At 38.5% G+C, this 17,645-nt stretch overlaps 1 protein-coding gene across 3 annotated transcripts in view; it reads left to right on the forward strand.

Annotated features, from left to right (window-relative positions):
* Positions 1-17,645, forward strand: part of TENM1 (teneurin transmembrane protein 1) — a 596,847-nt gene that overhangs the window by 336,084 nt on the left and 243,118 nt on the right. The window lies entirely within an intron of this gene.

Here is a 17,645-nt window from a genome sequence, read left to right on the forward strand (position 1 = left end):
CTGCTAGCCAGGGGGAAAGACCAGGAGGTTGGCCAGCAGGCCCCATTGGCGATGGGAGCCTGCGGGCTGGGGGCAGCTCCTACATTGAGCATCTGCCCCCTGGTGGTCAGTGCACGTCATAGCAACCGGTCGTTCTGGTTGTTCTGGTCATTCCGTCGTAAGGGTCGCTTAGGCTTTTATATATATAGATACTGCTGGGTTTTTTAATTGTATTTTTCATTGTCATAGGTCTATGCTAGAACCTCTGTCTTCATTCTGTATTCTTCTGCAATTATTTCATCCATTCTCAAGTCTCCCACTATCAGTTCTATGCAGATTATTTCAAATCTCTATTTCCCCAAACTCAAATAATCCTTCATTTCCAACAATCTGCAACATATTTCCACTGGGTATCCCATCACTTAAAAACACAACTTAGCCCAGGAACTCTACTCTATTTATATAGTGCCATATTGTTGCCCAATTACTATTCCCACAACTGTGATTTCGTTTTCATATTCCCTACCATAACATCATCCACAGTTCTCCATTGTCCATAGATAAACTTCAACTATCCTAACCTCTTATTACAAACTATTTCAAATTTCTGTCTCCAGACTATCTTCTACTTCTGCTTTCTGCATAAATCCTTCCATCTGCTAAAGTAATATGTATGTTCACCTTACCTCCAATACATCACACTTTTCTCTGTGCCTTTTCCTCAGCCAGGAATGCTATTACCTTTCTATCTATGAAAATCCAAGCCATCCAACTAGACCAAGTACAATTTTTTATCAATTATTTTTTTACATTGTCAATTACAGTTTACATTCAATATTATTTTGTATTAGCTTTAGGTGTACAGCATAGTGGTTAGACAATCATATACTTTACAGAGTGGTCCCCCTGATTTTTCAAATGTCCAACTGGCCCCATACATAGTTATTACAATATTATAGAGTATATTCCCTACAATGTGAGATATTCTATAAAACATTTCCTGATCAAATCAATAAGATCCTCTGAAACCCTATGATACTCAGTGCTAGAGAGTAAAAAGGGCATCGTGCTGTAGGTATTTGTGTACATGACTTGTTTTTCCACCTAAACTGAAAGGAAGGGATCATTCTTTATAACTTGTCTTCTTATCCTCAGACCATGTGCTCATTAAATGAGTAGAATTACTCAATGATAACTCCTACAAAGCTTGTGCCTATTTTTGTTAAGGATGTAAAATGACATGTGATAAACAGGTGCTATAGGTGCTCTGTGAGACCTTCTGTGCCACTGAATTAGCTCGTGAACCAAAAAGTCTGCAATCCTGTGGTATAAACAGGAGAATACCTCTGTTAAGAGAATTCATTGTAATCTAATACTTCACTGTGCAAAGTTTTGCTGCTTCACGTAGAAATAATATAGGAGAGAAGATTGCATGTTATGATTTTTAGAATCATTAAAATGCTAAAGACAATGTAATAATGACTAAATCGCAAATCTTTAAAAATTATTCCTTTATATACTTAGCAAATATATGTGTGCCTACTATGTGCTAGGTGCTAGAGATATAGTGGTGACCAAGATGGTCATGGTCCTCGCACAAAAGGAACTTATAGTGTAGGGGGAGGCACATTGAGCATGTCAGAGGAGGGTTGCAAGAAGGAAGTGACTGGGCATTATGGGGCTGTATAGTATGGATCTAATCTGATTATTAATTTTATTACTGAATGTTATTGAACACATTCCATTCTTCCATATGTCAGATATAGTTTGGCCTAGAGCTTCAAGTTTAAAACAGTATTATTATTAGAGCACATATTTGCATAGCAGTTATATATTAGGCATTATTCTAAGTGTTGTACATGTAAGTATTCACTTAATCTTCATAACAATCTAAGAGATAAGTACTATAATTATGCCCACTTTACAAATGAAAAAAGTGAAGCACAAAAGGACTTGCCCAAAGTTACCCATATAACAAGTGTCCGAGTTAGAATTTGGACTAAGGTATTCTGGCTTCACATCCTGTGTATTTAATCACTATACTATACTGTCTGGCAAGGAGAGACAGACAGTAAACAATGAACAAGAAATATACAACCTTCTGAAACATAAGGAAACTGAGGGCCTGAGAGGTTAAATAGCTTGTCGAGGGCCATAGACTTGACTAATTGCAACCCTGAAAGTAGTCTCTCAGTCTGTTGATTTTTTTTTAATGTCTAACTTTCTTTTCAGCCCTCCACCCTCATCCCCACCAAAGAAAGAAGGAAGAGTTAGACAGGGAGCTGGGAATACTGTGGATAGATTATTTTACTGAAACAGGAAAGTTCAAGGAGAGAAAGGATATAAAATATCAAGTGCATGAATGACATATTTGTCCAGAGACCCTGGTCTAAAGCCACACTCATCTATTCTGGACCCAATAGAAAAAAGAACACTAAAAGCATCTCTTGCTCAAAGAAGTATAAGGGTGGATAGGTATGAGCCAAAACTCAGCAGCCTCTCAGGCTACTGGATTACTAATAAAAACTACCAACTTGAAAAATAGGGGAAGGAGATGCCTTCCAAATCTCCATTGTCATGGTAGGAATAGTCCTTCTGTGATATTTAAGCTCCTCAAAGGTTGTTCCCACAGAGTATATTTAACCATCGAGATGATCTCACTGTGCAGTCTTTTAATTGAGTGCGCTCAGTACAGGAAGCAATTTAACAGTTGATTCTTATAATGGATCATATCATTTCACAGGTGGATATGCTCTTTGCCATTGATCATTTTCTTCCTCTAAGCGCATGAAGCTTAGCTGTTAGCATGTTAACTGTGCTGCTATGATACCAAGGGGACTACAGTGAATGGTTTACTGATTATTTTCAGTCTGTTTACTAGATACACTGAATATTGTTAGGGGCACTGAATTGATACTTGATATAGTCTTCTTTAACCTGAAGGTCTCATGGTACTTCACAAAGGTTAATTCATTATTCTTTAAAAATATCTCAAGAGGAACACAATAGAAGCTTGTTATAACATGGTTTAGATTTGGATATACCACAGGTCAGATCATGCTCTCTTAAAATGTAACTCCTTGCCCTGAAATCTCAGTAATACATTTAGCTTATACTGAGGATATTGGCAGTAACCTCTAATATCAGCATTGTAAAATGCAGCTACTGTATTTCTTTCATAAAATCTGACTTCTCTTGGTCACAGTCTTTGAGAGGAAACATAAAAGCGGAGTTCAGAGCATTGTACTCCTTTCTTCTTGGTTAAACTTCCTCTCAAATCTACTGTTATTCACAGGTGACTGAGTGAAATTCATAGAAGGTAAGCACTCACATAAAGAGGATAATTCTTGCCCTTATCTACTGTGATCCCCTCTTATTATAGTATATCTTAGAAATGGATTAATCAGTTAGAGAGATATAAAACATTAGGCCTAGGGGTATTTCTGAACTCAGTACAGTGGAACATCAGTTCTCGAACTTCATTAGTTCCGGAAGGCTTTTCAATAAGTGATTTGTTCAAAAACCAAATCAGTTTTTCCTATTAGAAATAATGTAAATGGAATTAATTTCTTCCAAATGTGTCCCTGTTTTAACTTTTCATATATACAGTACATGTCTAATGTACTGTTTAATCTATAAACAAACACTTCTTTTCTTAAATTTATCAAACTACCCCCTACTGGCCTTAAATAAATCACTTTCAGCTTCCTTTCAGGGATGTCTTTCAGGAAGTCAGCATGCCGCATCTTCACTTTTTCACATATCACTGCCTCTGAAATGCTGTCACAAGCTAACTGCTTTTTTGTTTATCCAAATCAACAACAGTTTTTCTACCTCTTCAATTGCCTGTGATCATTGTTTCTTTCACCCTTAACAACATTAGCACTCTCGATCGCCTCTTTATGTTTTAAAATTTTGCTAATCATCTATTTTGCCAGCAACAAAACCAACGAAAAAAACCCACAAAAATATTCACAGCACAATTTCCTGAGATGTTAACAAGCAAGGTTTAGCGGTAAACTGAGTCACATTCTCTCCTTTGTTTGTGGCCTGAGATATGCTTTTTGTCAGGCTGATATATCAGCATGAAAGGTTTGTCAGTTCCAGAACCTAAGTTTGATTCAACATTATTTCCATGAACAACTTGGTTGAGAACCAAATTGCTGGTGATGGGAGAGTTCAAAAACTGAGGTTTGACTGTATTTGCCATGCAACAGAAATCATGAGATACTATCAATTATAGCCCGGTTCTCTAAGCAGGGTTAGTTCCTGAAGCTCCCATAAGGCTTTCTTATAAGGATATTTGTTTTTAGGCCATCCTATGACATGTGGCCATCTTGTTTGTCCATTAGAAAGATGACTCTGTGTGTGTGTGTGTGCATTCACAGCACAGTGACCTTGAATAACTTGCTTAACTTTTTTGAATCTCAGCTGGCTCATTTTTGAAATGTAGAAGATTAGCCAAATGGCCCTTGAGGCCCCTTCCAACACTGAGATCTATGATTCTTGATCCTGTATATTGAGTTGTTGACACTGATTATGAATGGTTTGTGGATACAGTCCATAAACTCTTTTAACTCCATATTGTTTATGGTGAGAAAATATTCATTATAAATATGTTTTGTTTTCTTTATAAGGACATTCACATTTTGATATATAGATCATGTTGCTTGAGAATTTAATATTCTTTATAGCAATATACATAAACACATAACATAAACGTGTTTGTGCATATATATATCTTCATTAAAGCAATGTCTCGTTATGTTTTTAAGTATCCCCTAATGGATGATGATATGATCTACTAATAAAACAGATAATTAGAAGAGGAACTTGTAAGAGGCTCATATAATTGTTGTTGCTGGGAAAATTTTCCTTGATTATACAAATACCATATGCTTTAAAAACATTATTAGTGTTCCCCTTTATTGAAAGTGCCAATAATCACAAGATTGTTATCTGACTCTACATGTCTATCACATACAACACATCACTTCCTCTGCAATTTCCAGGTATTAATTAGGCCATTTGAAATGATTAGTATGTATACTGTATTTTTCTTATAGACATTATAGTAAAGAAGCTTTGTTTAAATGTAATGCACTTGCTACTCACACAAATATGTAGCTATTAACCATACCATTGAAGAGAAAAATCCATTCATATATAAAGTACCTAGAATTTAACAACTTCAGTTGAAAAGAGGTAATTAATGAGGCCAAATTAGAAACTGAAGATTGCAGGTACTTTTCCATGTTTAATTCTGGACACAGACCTTAATTATTAGCAACAGTAGCTGAGTTCTCACAAGAAATATTTCTATTAGTTAGCAAACAATTTTAACAAATAATATGCTTCAAATTACCTGGACTTGAAGAAAAACTGAAATATAGACAGTTATTGAAACATATGGAAGGTTATTATAGGGCTTTTAGAACATACAAACACAAAAGGTGTATGACTAATTCCTATGTAGGCTTATTTATCTTTAATTTGCTATTTGAAGTATGACAACTTCTGATCAAATTTATTTTAAAGTAAGTCTTGCCCTAACTGGTTTGGCTCAGTGGATAGAGCGTCAGCCTGCGGACTCAAGGGTCCCAGGTTCGATTTTGGTCAAGGGCATATACCTTGATTGCGGGCACATCCCCAGTAGGAGGTGTGCAGGAGGCAGCTGATCAATGTTTTTAACTCTCTATTCTTCTCCCTTCCTCTGTAAAAAATCAATAAAATATATCAAAAAATAAAAATAAAGTAATTCTTGTTTCTACTCAGTAGAAAATAAAGGGTGTGCCTTCAGATGATACTGATTTTGATAAAATAAATTCCTGCTTAAAGCATAGTGGTGCACCATTAACAGCATTAACTCTAGATTATTGAATCAGTAAGTGAAGTTCATTGGTGGCACTAGAACTACAACCCACAGCATCCTTAGCAGAACCCCAAGTCAAATAAAGTGTGTAGATATGAAATGGGAAAAAGTCACACTATTATCATGATTCCTAGCAACACATCCTACTCGGATGGTTTGCCATCCCCTAAGCCTTTTGTTGTTGTTCTCAAGTAAAAGTAGAAAATAAATCCCAAAATATCTCAGATTCAAAAACCATTTATCTTTATAAAAGAGAGTTCATTTAATGGCCATAAGATTGTATATATAGTGAGGTGATTCAAAGTACATCAAATATCAAATGTTTTCCTGTTACGTATTTTACATTTTGTTCTGAGACAATAAAAACCACACCTGTTATATGCCATCATTAGCAGGCAGCAATGCAAAAATCCAGTGAAACTTTTGACAATTTGACAAGTTTGAACTAACAGGAAAATTTGCAGGTGCTTCTCTGTAAATCTGAGCTAACTCTACTGACTGTGTCAGGACATGAAAGCTTTAAAATTGTTTTTCAAACCAGGGACATATATTTTTTTAAAGGTGGCAATTATGAAGCAAGAAAATGTAAGTAAACATGAGTGAGAGGATGTGTGATCATTTACAAGGTTAAAGTACAGTTAATAATAAGGAATGCATATGGACAGACCAGTTGGAACATTATCAAAAGAAAACAGGCAAATTTTGTTTTTCTCTTTAAAAGGCATTCTTCTTATTTACTCAAACTCTTATTTTGAATCCCAGATTCTTCTGTTATCTGACATTTTACTCAATTCATGTTTAGCTACGTGAAATGAAAATAGATTCTGAAAAGGGAGCATCTAAAAGATGTATCTGACCCTTGTAAATGAGATACTGTAGGGAAAGTGGCCACCTGGGTGCCCACCTCTACACCGTGACTTACTTACTGCCATGCCAGTCCTCTGAGAGAGAAGGAGAAGGTACAAACGCTCTGTGTGGAGATAGCTGAGAGAGTTTAAATGAAGCTAAAATTTAATTTTGCAAAATTGGTAGCCAGGACATGGGGGTAGGTCAGAATAAATCATCCCAATCCTGCTTGCCAAGATCAGATGATTGGAGATAGTGAAGAGCACACCATATACCTCCCCCAAGTAAATCAAATGATACTTTCATTTCCATAATAAAAATATCCTCCATTTATCTAATAGTTTTACTTTTTTTCTCCAAATGCTCACATACCCATTTTCTTTATTTCATTATTAGGCCATAACCATGTCATTATTAGAATTTGGATTGCATATTGAACTTGGGTGATACGAAATACCTGTAGAACTGTTTCAGAGAGTTGATTTATATATATTCTTTCCAGTCATTGGAGAGAAGGAAAAGAGGGATAAGAATGACAGATTAGTCCTTTGTTAGGGACAATACATTTTTACTTGGAAACCTGATAAATTGAAACTCATAGAAATTCTGAATGGGTGCTTCATCTGTTGTAAAGAACTGGGCTTAAACGTGGACTTCCACATTCCCAGTAAACTAGCAAAAAGTTTCTGGCACTCTCATAATATCCATAAGGTGGGTAATAGCTTCCTCATTTTATTGTTGAAAGATCTAATTTCCTGTGTGACATGGGATAACTTACTTTACTGTGCGTGCTTCAGAGTTGAGGCTGGCAACAGAATTCACAGCCCAGCGTGCTGTCCTACAGGTCAGTGTGGATTAATTTTTTATCCTACTTGTGATGTGCTGAACTTCTTGAATGTAAGGATCTATGTCTTTCATAAATCATAGAAAATGTTTAGTCATCTCATTGAATCTTGATTTTCTCATCATCTCTATTATCTCATTTTGGAATTTCTATTCGACTGACCCACTCTGGACTCTGTCTTTTATTTCTTTTTCCTATTTTCCATTTGTTTCTCTGTTGTATTGTAGGTAATTTCCTCAAATCTGTCTTCTGGCTCACCGAATATCTCTTCAACTATATTTATGATGTTTAATCCTCCTACTCAAATTTAATTTCAGTAATTACTTTTTATTTCTAAAATTTTAATATTTTTTTCAAGTATGCCTCATTAGTTTTCGGTAATTTGTTGCTCCTTAATCTTTTTTTTGTTGTTGTTGCTGTTTTTTCTCTAAGCATATTAAACTTATTTTATATGTTGTATCTGATAAATATAGCATGTTAAGTCCTTGTGGATGTAGTAGGTCTGTGGTTTGTTGTTTTCATCATCTCCTGTATATGATAGCTTTCTTTCTTGTTTCTCTTATTTTTTTCAATAAAAGGGAGGAAGGGAGAAGGAGAGAGAGAGAGAGAGAGAGAGAGAGAGAGAGAGAGAGAGAGAGAAACATCAGTGGTGATTGAGAATCATTAATTGGCTGCCTCCTGCACACTCCCCACTGGGGACTGAGCCTGCAACCCTCTGTTATTTTTTTATTGTGAGTTCAAATATGTTGAAATTTTAAGTCCTGTATGAAGAACGTATTCCTCTGGGGAGCATTTACATTTGTTCTGTCACAAACCTATTTGCACTACAGATTAGGGAAAATTTTATATTAAAAACCATAGGTTACACTTATTTGAACCATACATATTATATAAATTGAGGCCCCAAGTCCACAAGAAACTTGGTTAGTGGAAATAAAGTTTCAGAGGAGGCTTATTGTTTAACATGTTCAAAGACCCAAGCATGAGAGAAATCATTTTCTTCTAGTCTGTGTTTGCAAGGCACAGTTTTTTCTAGCTTGGTTTTGAATATTGATCCCTTATCCTGTGCGGGCCCAAGGATTAGCTGTCAGTTCTCACTCTGGAGTTTCACTAAAACTCTAGGTCACCTATATCCTCAGATGCTTCTGATGGCCTGATAGAACTCTGACCCTCCATGTAATCCTGGGCAAATCAAGCACTATGGCTCTCAATTTATACATCTGCAGAATGTGTATTTCAGCTAAATTCACATATCAATTTAATTTTAGTAATTAACATTTTTTCACTCTTAAGTGGAGAAAAATTTTAATTTCCAGTTAAATCAAGAATTCTTTTGACTACGGTATGTGTAGACTTGTTAGTCCAACAAACTTAGAAAAGTTCATTCCATGCCAGGAAAATGATTTGGTTCAGTGTCTGAACATTGGAGGAATATCTTGGAAGTATTGTTCAAAAAGATATTTTTGACACCATAGCAGTCAAAGTTAACAGTTTAATCAAGAGTGAACAGTTTCAACAAAAAAGCTTCCCACACTTCCTGCTAGGTCCATTCAATTTTTAAATTGAATTCTACGTGTCAATAAGTAGCGAAAGTTAAAACATTCTAATTATTGCCTACTTTCTTTTCCAACATTCTTCACTTCGTTCACTTCTTCTTTGACGTATTTGTTGGTGTAATCATGGAATAGTGGCACGAGAATAGATCTTAGAGATTACCTTGTTGTTTTGTTTTGTTTTTGTTGTTTGTTGTTGTTTTTTCAATGTTCTTAGTTGCTTTATTCTTTTTTTTAGACCACCTTGTTTTGCCCCACCCCCTCTTTTATAGCTGAGAAAATAGGCCCAGAAGGTTGAATGACTTGTGTAAGGTCATGCAGATTATTAGTCACATAGTTAATATGAAAGGCAAGTCTCATGATCTCTGGTTTTGGCCTTTTGTCTAATATAGCATTCAGAGAGCTTTGTTCAACTTTAACAGGTGTTAAATTTCCACTGAATCTCTATAATATTGGCATTGCACATATATAGGGAAAGATCCCAGCATCTCTAACTTGACTAACAGAATATTATGAAAACTGTCAGATTCAGCATAGGAAAATTCAGGCAGAAATGAACTCAAATACCACCTCTGCTTCTAAGTTACTATGTGACCTTGAAATTTCAAAGACATATTTTGTAAGTAGAAGATAAATTAGTAGCTGTCTTAAAGAAATTCATTTTTAGGCATTGTGAAGGTGAATTAATTTGAGACTATGAAAACTGTTTCTACTCCAAAGTCATTACCTTCTTTTGTCTCTACCCATTTGGTGTTTTTCCTATGTTTGTAAAATAGATGTTTTACTGAAAAGTTGGCTAAAAACTAGTTGTTCTCTCTCTTTAATCTCTTTGTTTTAATTCTTTCTATCTACACTAATAAAAGAGAAACATGGTAATTAGCGTACGACCGCTACCCTTCCCATTGGCTAATCAGCATATCCTTATGCAAATTAACTGTCAGCCAAGATGGCGGCTGGCAGCCAGGCAGCTGGAAGCGAACATGAGGCTTGCTTGCTCCAGTGACTGCAGACTCCAACGTTCCCCGCCTGACTTGCTGGCCTCTGAGCTGGCAGTTTGAAACATTCTAACAAATATAGAAGCTAAACAAAACCCCAGAAACCAGCTTTCAGCCAGCAGGGATCTCAGAGCTGGAGTTATACATTGTTTTGATTATAGAACGCAAACAAACCAGATACCTGATTTCAGCAGTGGAAGCCTCAGAGCTAGAGCCAGAGCTAAAGCTGGCCCAGAATAAAACAAAAATGAGAGAGAGAAAAAAGGAGCAGTTGGGAGCTTCAGTCAACAACCGCCAGCCTGAAAGCAGCCCTCAGCCCCTCACGCAGGCTGGCCAGGCACCCCAGTGGGGACCCCCACCCTGATCCAGGACACCCTTCAGGGCAAACCAGCCGGCCCCCAGGCCTCTATCCTATATAGTAAAAGGGTAATATGCCTCCCAGCACCGGGATCAGCGGAGCCGCGAGGCCTCCCGGCACCGGATCAGCGTGACAGGGGGCAGCGCCCAAACCCCCTGATCACCCTGTGGCTCTGTCTGTGACAGGGTGCGGCGTCCCAACCCCCTGATCGGCCCTGCTCTGTGTGTGACAGGGTGCGGTGCCCAAACCCCCCCCCACAGGCCCTGCTCTGTGTGTGACAGGGTAGAGCCATAACCTCCCCATCGGCCCTGCCCTGAGTGTGACAGTGGCTGTGCCCCAACCCCCTGATCGGCCCTGCTTTGTGGGTGATAGAGGGTGGCGCCCCAACCCCCCCGCCCCCACGGGCCCTGCTCTGTGTGTGACAGGGTAGAGCCATAACCTCCCCATCGGCCCTGCCCTGAGTGTGACAGTGGCGGCGCCCCAACCCCCTGATCGGCCCTGCTCTGTGGCTGATAGAGGGCGGCGCCCCAACCCCCTGATCTGCCCTGCTCTGTGTGTGACAAGGGGCGGTGCCCTAACTCCCCTATCGGCTCTACTCTGTGCATGACAGCGGGGAGCTCCCCAACCCCCTGATGGGCCCTGCTCTGTGCGTGACAGGGGGGAGCTCCTCAACCCCCTGATCGGCCCTGCTCTGTGCATGACGGGGGAGCTCCCCAACCCCCCTGATGGTCCCTGCTCTGTGCGTGACAGGGGGTGGCGCCGCAACCTCCCCATCGACCCTGCCTTGAGTGTGACAGGGGGCGGTGCCCCAACCCCCCAATCGGCCCCACCCTGAGCGTGACTGAGGGTGGCATCGCAACCTCCCAATCCGCCCTGCTCTGTGCATGACAGGGGGCAGCGCCCCAACTCCTCAATCAGCCCTGCTCTGAGCCCGACCAAGGGCTGCACCTAGGGATTGGGCCTGCCCTCTGCCACCCAGGAGCAGGCCTAAGCCAGCAGGTCGTTATCTCCTGAGGGGTCCCAGACTGCGAGAGGGCACAGGCCGGGCTGAGGGACCCCCCTCCCCCCCCCCGAGTGCACAAATTTTTGTGCACCGGGCCTCTAGTTTATTATAAAATCATATTCAAGGAAAATTTATATTCCTGGTATGTCAGCTAAGATTGGAGTCAATAACAGGAAATACCTTCTATAAGGAAAAAAAATTAAGAGTGGCTTAAACAAGATACAAGTGTGAATTTATCTCACACAAAGGAAATCTAAAGGTAGGCAGTCCAAAGCTTGTATGGTGACTCTAGAAAGAAAGCTACATCTAGTTCACATCACTACTATCCCTAAAAAGAGACCCTTATTCTCATAGTATACAAGGCAGCCAGTGCTCCAGCCACCACATCTTTATTCCAGGCAAAACGAAGGAATTGGGTAGAGAAAGGGCCTGTACCCTCTTTTTTAAGGAGGCTTTATTGAAGCTACTGCTGGAAACATTGGCTTATATCTCATTGACCAATAACTAAGTCATTTAACCACACATAGAAGCAAAGGAAGCTAGGAAATATAATGTTTATTTAAGGAAGATGTGTGCACCGGTAAATAACATTGAATTTCACTGTAGTTTTCTAGCTCCCAACCAAAACAACAGGGCACCATGGCCAGTTTTGTGATTTACTGTGTTCTCGACATAAAGACAAAACCATAGCTCAATGGAAATAAACTTTTCTTTATAGTGATACCAGTGACACACTGCACCTATGGATTCTCTTCAAAATTTGGTGTGGTAAAAAAATTAAAGGATCCCATTAGTTTTTATATTGATAACATGTTGAAATGATAATACTTTGGATATATTGTGTTAAAGTATAATATTAAAATTAATTTCACCTGTATTTTTAGAAATTTAATGTGGGTACTAAAAATGTTTTCATTATTTATGTGGCCTACATTTGAATCTCACTTTATATTTGTAGTGGACCTCATTGCTCTAATATCTGGCAGTATTAACTCTAGCCTGGAAACTATAACCAGTGTTTCTTCCAAATTAAACTGATTGTATGGTGATAGCAAGGTAAATGAACAAATAAACTTATAGGATTACTGACAAAGTCAGTTATATGTGGAGAAGGTCTACCACAAATGATTCGAGTTTTAGTATAATTGACCCAATAATCCTTTTTGACAATAATAAGACAACAAAGGTAGCAATTATTAAATCTTTTAATTTATGACAATAAAATCTTAACAAGAAAGTATAAAAGAATGCTTACTCTTATACTTCCTAAGACAGGAAAAACATCAAGACATCAATACTCAAGAGTTCTGCAAAATATAATAAAGAATACAAATGTGGGCCAATAATAGAGTAATTAAATTCCTAAAGATACTACTACTTCTATAAAATGTACACCTGAAAAGCCAGGCTTTTGGTCTTTCAAGAAGGAAACCAGTATATGTTTTAGATAAAATGCCTAATAAAGTAATAGGTTTATAACTTGGATGAGTGAAGTGTTTTTATGTAAAGTAATAGGTTTATAACTTGGATGAGTGAAGTGTTTTTATGTCATAAAATGAGTTAGAACACTCTGGGTCTGGCCAGAAAACCTATCTATATATATAAAAGGCTAATATACTAAGTGTCCAACCTTCCAACCAGTCGCCATGATGTGCACTGGCCATTTACAGAGAAATGGCACCACGGACCTGGCGCCCACAAAGCAACACTCTGCTTCCCCCAAGTGGGACACAAGCCCCGTCACTACCCCGGAGAGACACCCCACCAAATTGCAGCTGATGCTGCCAAGACCCCATGGCGCAAAATGCGGCCCACAGCCCAGCCCACCCGGAAACGGTGGCTGTGGGCGCCAGGTAATGACCTCATGTAGCAATGCCTGGCTTCCTCTCCCTAGCGACTAGCCTTGGAGTTTCTTCAGTCCAGGAACACAACTTGCTTTATAGCCAGGTGGAAACATTTTAGAGTTTAACCAAATGTCTGTGAAGTGTTTTCCAGTGCCTCATCTCATTTGATCCTCACAGAAGTCCTGGAGTAGGTAGATAGGAGACTTGGTGGGATCCTATTTTCTTTTCATTAGCTAGAAAAATGAGATTTAGAATGCTTAGAAACTTGACCAGACTGAAAAGAAGTAAGAAATGGTAGACCTTGAAAATGACTTCAGGTTTTCTCACTGTGCAAAATATAGTCAAACACTGCTTAAATATTTAACCCTTTGTTCTCCCTGCATGATCTACAATAATAATCTGCTTCATGTTGATATTTACTGCTGTGTTGCTGACAATTACCTGAAAGAGAAGTTCGGGTGCTTCACTGGGCTGGAAAAAGTTTAGCTAAATCAGAAAGCAGGTCTAATTAAGCAAGTTTATTCTATACATATAAAAAGCTAAGTTGACTCGCACATGCACAATACATATAAAGCTCTCTCTGGTGCCAATCACAAGCATGTGTTTTGATCTGTCATTGTCGATCGTGAATTTGGTTGACACTTCTATTATAGAGAAAGGGCAAATAGCTATATTAAGATATTTCTTCTAATTAATTTCCTTTCAATGTGCACGAACTTGTGCACCAGGCCACTAGTAGAGATAATAAACAAAGTGGGAAGGATTACAGCTTGTCATTCAGAGTGGTTCTTGGATGGTCCTTAGGCCATGAAATCTTCTTCAGATTCTTTATTTAGTTTGAATGTTTTTTAAAAAATTCATGTGTGCTATACAAGGATGAATTACTGTGGTGTAGACAGAGGCTCAGGATTACTAAATTGTCATTTGGCATCTGAGCTGCCATGACCTTTTCTTCAATTTTGTACCTTATGTAACTGCCACAGAGCCTGGCCTCTTTATGGGCTGGGAAAACTAAATTAAGATATTTCCCCAAGGTTATTAAATCTGAGTTTTTACTTAGCAATGAGCTCTTCATAAACACAATTTGACTTTGATAAAAATCCAAATGGCCTCTTTTAATATATGTGAATATCGCCACATTAACCTGGCCAGAATTTTTTGTTTTTCTCTGTCCAATATTCTTGTCAAAGCAGATTCTAGGATAGTAGAGACAGGGAGTATATCCATTTTAATCATCATCAGTCTGTTCATAATGGGAGATGTCCCTCACTTGAGGTACTTGTGGGGACAGTCGATATGGTTCTTGGGAATTAGAGGATTACCAACAGAGTAGCAAAGCCTCAATCCATCTCATTCCTCTCAGCCTCTTTGCATTGTTAGTCCAAACATAAATGCAAACAAGCTCTGGAACTGTATACCAAGGGTTAAAATAGTGAATAAGTGATTAATTTCTATTTTTTTTATAATATCCATCTTAGGCATGGTAGTAAGAAATAAGAAGTTAATCCTAGTCAATAATCTCTTTTATAACAAACTAGAGGCCCGGTGCACAAAAATTTGTGCACTGGCGGGGGGGTCGGGTGGGGAGGTGTCCCTCAGCCTGACCTATGCCCTCTCACAGTCTGGGACCCCTTGGGAGATAACCACCTCCTGGCTTAGGCCCGCTCCCCGGGTGGCAGATGGCAGGCCCGATCCCGGGGTTGGGGCAGGAGGCGGATGGCGCTGCCCGGCCCACCTGCAGTATGCAAATTTAACGACCATCTTTGTTAGGTTAATTTGCATACTCTTCTGATTGGCTGATGGGCGTAGCAAAGGTATGATCAATTAGCATCTTTGTCTTTTATTAGTGTAGATACAATCTATAATGTTGGTCTTCAAGCTAGATACAAAGTTTCTTGTAGGTTTATTCCACATCCTACCCTTCAGTAATAGCAGGTTTGGTCCATAAATACATTTTTTATGTGTGAGGAAATTTCCTTGTGGATAATACATCTCTCTCTAAAAATATATCTCTCTAAAAGATTGGTTCATAGGGAAGCAACCCACATAGTCCATGAAGACTTCTGGTAGAAAGCAAAAAGATCCACCACCATCCTAGAATTCAGCTCCTAAGATGTGATTAACTCCACTATAGGAGCAGAGAATGGATAAAAGTTTAAAGATTATTTTAAAAGGACCATATATCTAAGCAAACTGTGTGCACCTTGATAGGAGATATACAAGGGCAATGGCAAATCATTTCCAGATTGCCAGGGAATTGAATCAGGACCACAAGAAAGATAGTCTAGTTATATAAGTCAGACGTTCAATAGCAGTTCACCTTACCTCTGCCAAGTTTTGTAGTAGTTGATGTTTTTGGCAAAACTCTCATATATGGGAAGATAACCTGTGTTAGAAACAAGGGCTCATGAACATGTTAAAAACAATCAGAAAGGACTGTGCAACAACAGGGGGTCTACCTGTGAAATTCTAACCTGGAATGTTCCAGAAAAGTCTTAGTTAACAAAGAACCCTTTGGTGAGTCTAAGGAATCTATTTTATATAAAGAAATACACCCAATGTCATTACTGCCATTAAACTAGCTCACCCTAATCTGGCTGATGAAAACTAGCTGCAAAGTTTTCACACCCCTATTTCCAGAAATGTATTAGGCATACCTTTTGTGGCCCAGATAATCTGAACAGTGATGGGGCTTATTAATGACCATAATGATGATTATGGTAATAGTAGTAATGATGATGGTGATAATGTTACATTTATTGAGTTCTTATTATATACATACTTTACAAATACTATCTATTTCATCTTCATCACAAGTCAGTATTTCCAGAGAATTTTCTTTACAACCGTCTTCTGTAAGATTTTATAGACAGACAAAAAACATTCTGTGGTGATAAAATAAAAGCAGAAATACTGCATGTGTTAGCTCCCACTTGGAAATTCACAAACCACCTTCTCATATTCCAGATTCTAAAAAATCCCTGCAAGAGGAATCTGTGTAGCAGAACATTCTACAAAAATTTGAACAGGCAACCCAGGCTTTGTTTAACATTACCTCATATCTGTGTTCTTTGGAACACACTTTGGGTAAAGGTGCTATAAAGTGCTATCATCATTGTATAGATGAGGACATGAAAACTTAGAGAAATTCAGCAGTATGCCTTGGATCACATAACCAGTAGGAGGCAGCACTTTTGAATCTAAGTTTATTTATTGCCAAAGCTCATACTCATCTTTGACTGTAATGACTCAGATCATCACTATGATGTATTAATGGTTTATTATATTCAATGTGCTTTATGTACATTGTATCTCATCCTTGCCACAGTCCTACAATGAGAGCACTGTTATTCCCATTTTATAAATGAAGAGAATGAGGCTTGATTAGATCCAATGACTTACCCAGAACTTGTCAAACAAAGAAGCTTATCCGAGGCTGTCAGCAGGGCTGTAGAGTTTATTGGTTCTGGTCATGAAGTCTTAAACTAATTACCTAACTTCTTGAAGTTTTGATGTCCATATCTGTAAAATGGGTGTAATACATCTGGCACATAGTAGTTATTTCATAAATAGTTTCTATTCCAAAGTCAGTAACAAGTTTAACCAAGCAAGTATACTTTAAAATAAATATATAGTGAGGCTTAACATTGGAAGTATGGTTCATGAATTTATTCATTGCCTCTAAGGTAGATATGAACTTGCTATCAATCAAGTTTTTAGGCATCATTAGAGAAGGCAATTGAGGGCCAGAGAATAGCAGGCAGCCAAATAAACCCCGTGCTCAGTGAGGGAAGATATAAATTCTGTAAAGGTCATACTTTCAGATTCAATCAAAAGGTTCAGCACAGGGTAGTGCAAAGAACACAGCATAGAGTTAGACAGACCTGAATGTGATGCCAGCATCACCTCTAATTAGCTGTATGACCTTTAGCAACTCATTTAACCTCTCTGAGCCACAGCATCTCATCCAAAAAAAATGGAATTAACACTACCTTGCAAGGTTGCAGTAAAGATTAAATGAGATATTGTATGTAAAGATTCTAGCACTGAACCTGGTATTCATTACATGGTAGTGTTGGCCCCTAGGGCTTTGCCTTCTACCTTCTAGAGCAGCATGCTTTAACCAACAACAGAGAAATGTATTAGTGAACAGGCATTGGTCCGGTCTCAGAAATGTGCCTGGTGCCCTCTACAACCTTAAGGGTGGTCTGGGGTGTGGAAATGGATGTTAATTAGTCTTTTAAATATTAATCCCAAAGTATTCTCAATCACTGTGATAGTGACATGTGTCACTGTGACTGAGGAATCCTGAGAGAATAAAGTCATCAAAAACAATTTTTAAAGCAAGGGG

The sequence above is a fragment of the Myotis lucifugus genome, unplaced genomic scaffold, assembly GCF_000147115.1.
Source record: "Myotis lucifugus unplaced genomic scaffold, Myoluc2.0 scaffold_2, whole genome shotgun sequence".
Lineage (NCBI taxonomy): Eukaryota > Metazoa > Chordata > Mammalia > Chiroptera > Vespertilionidae > Myotis > Myotis lucifugus.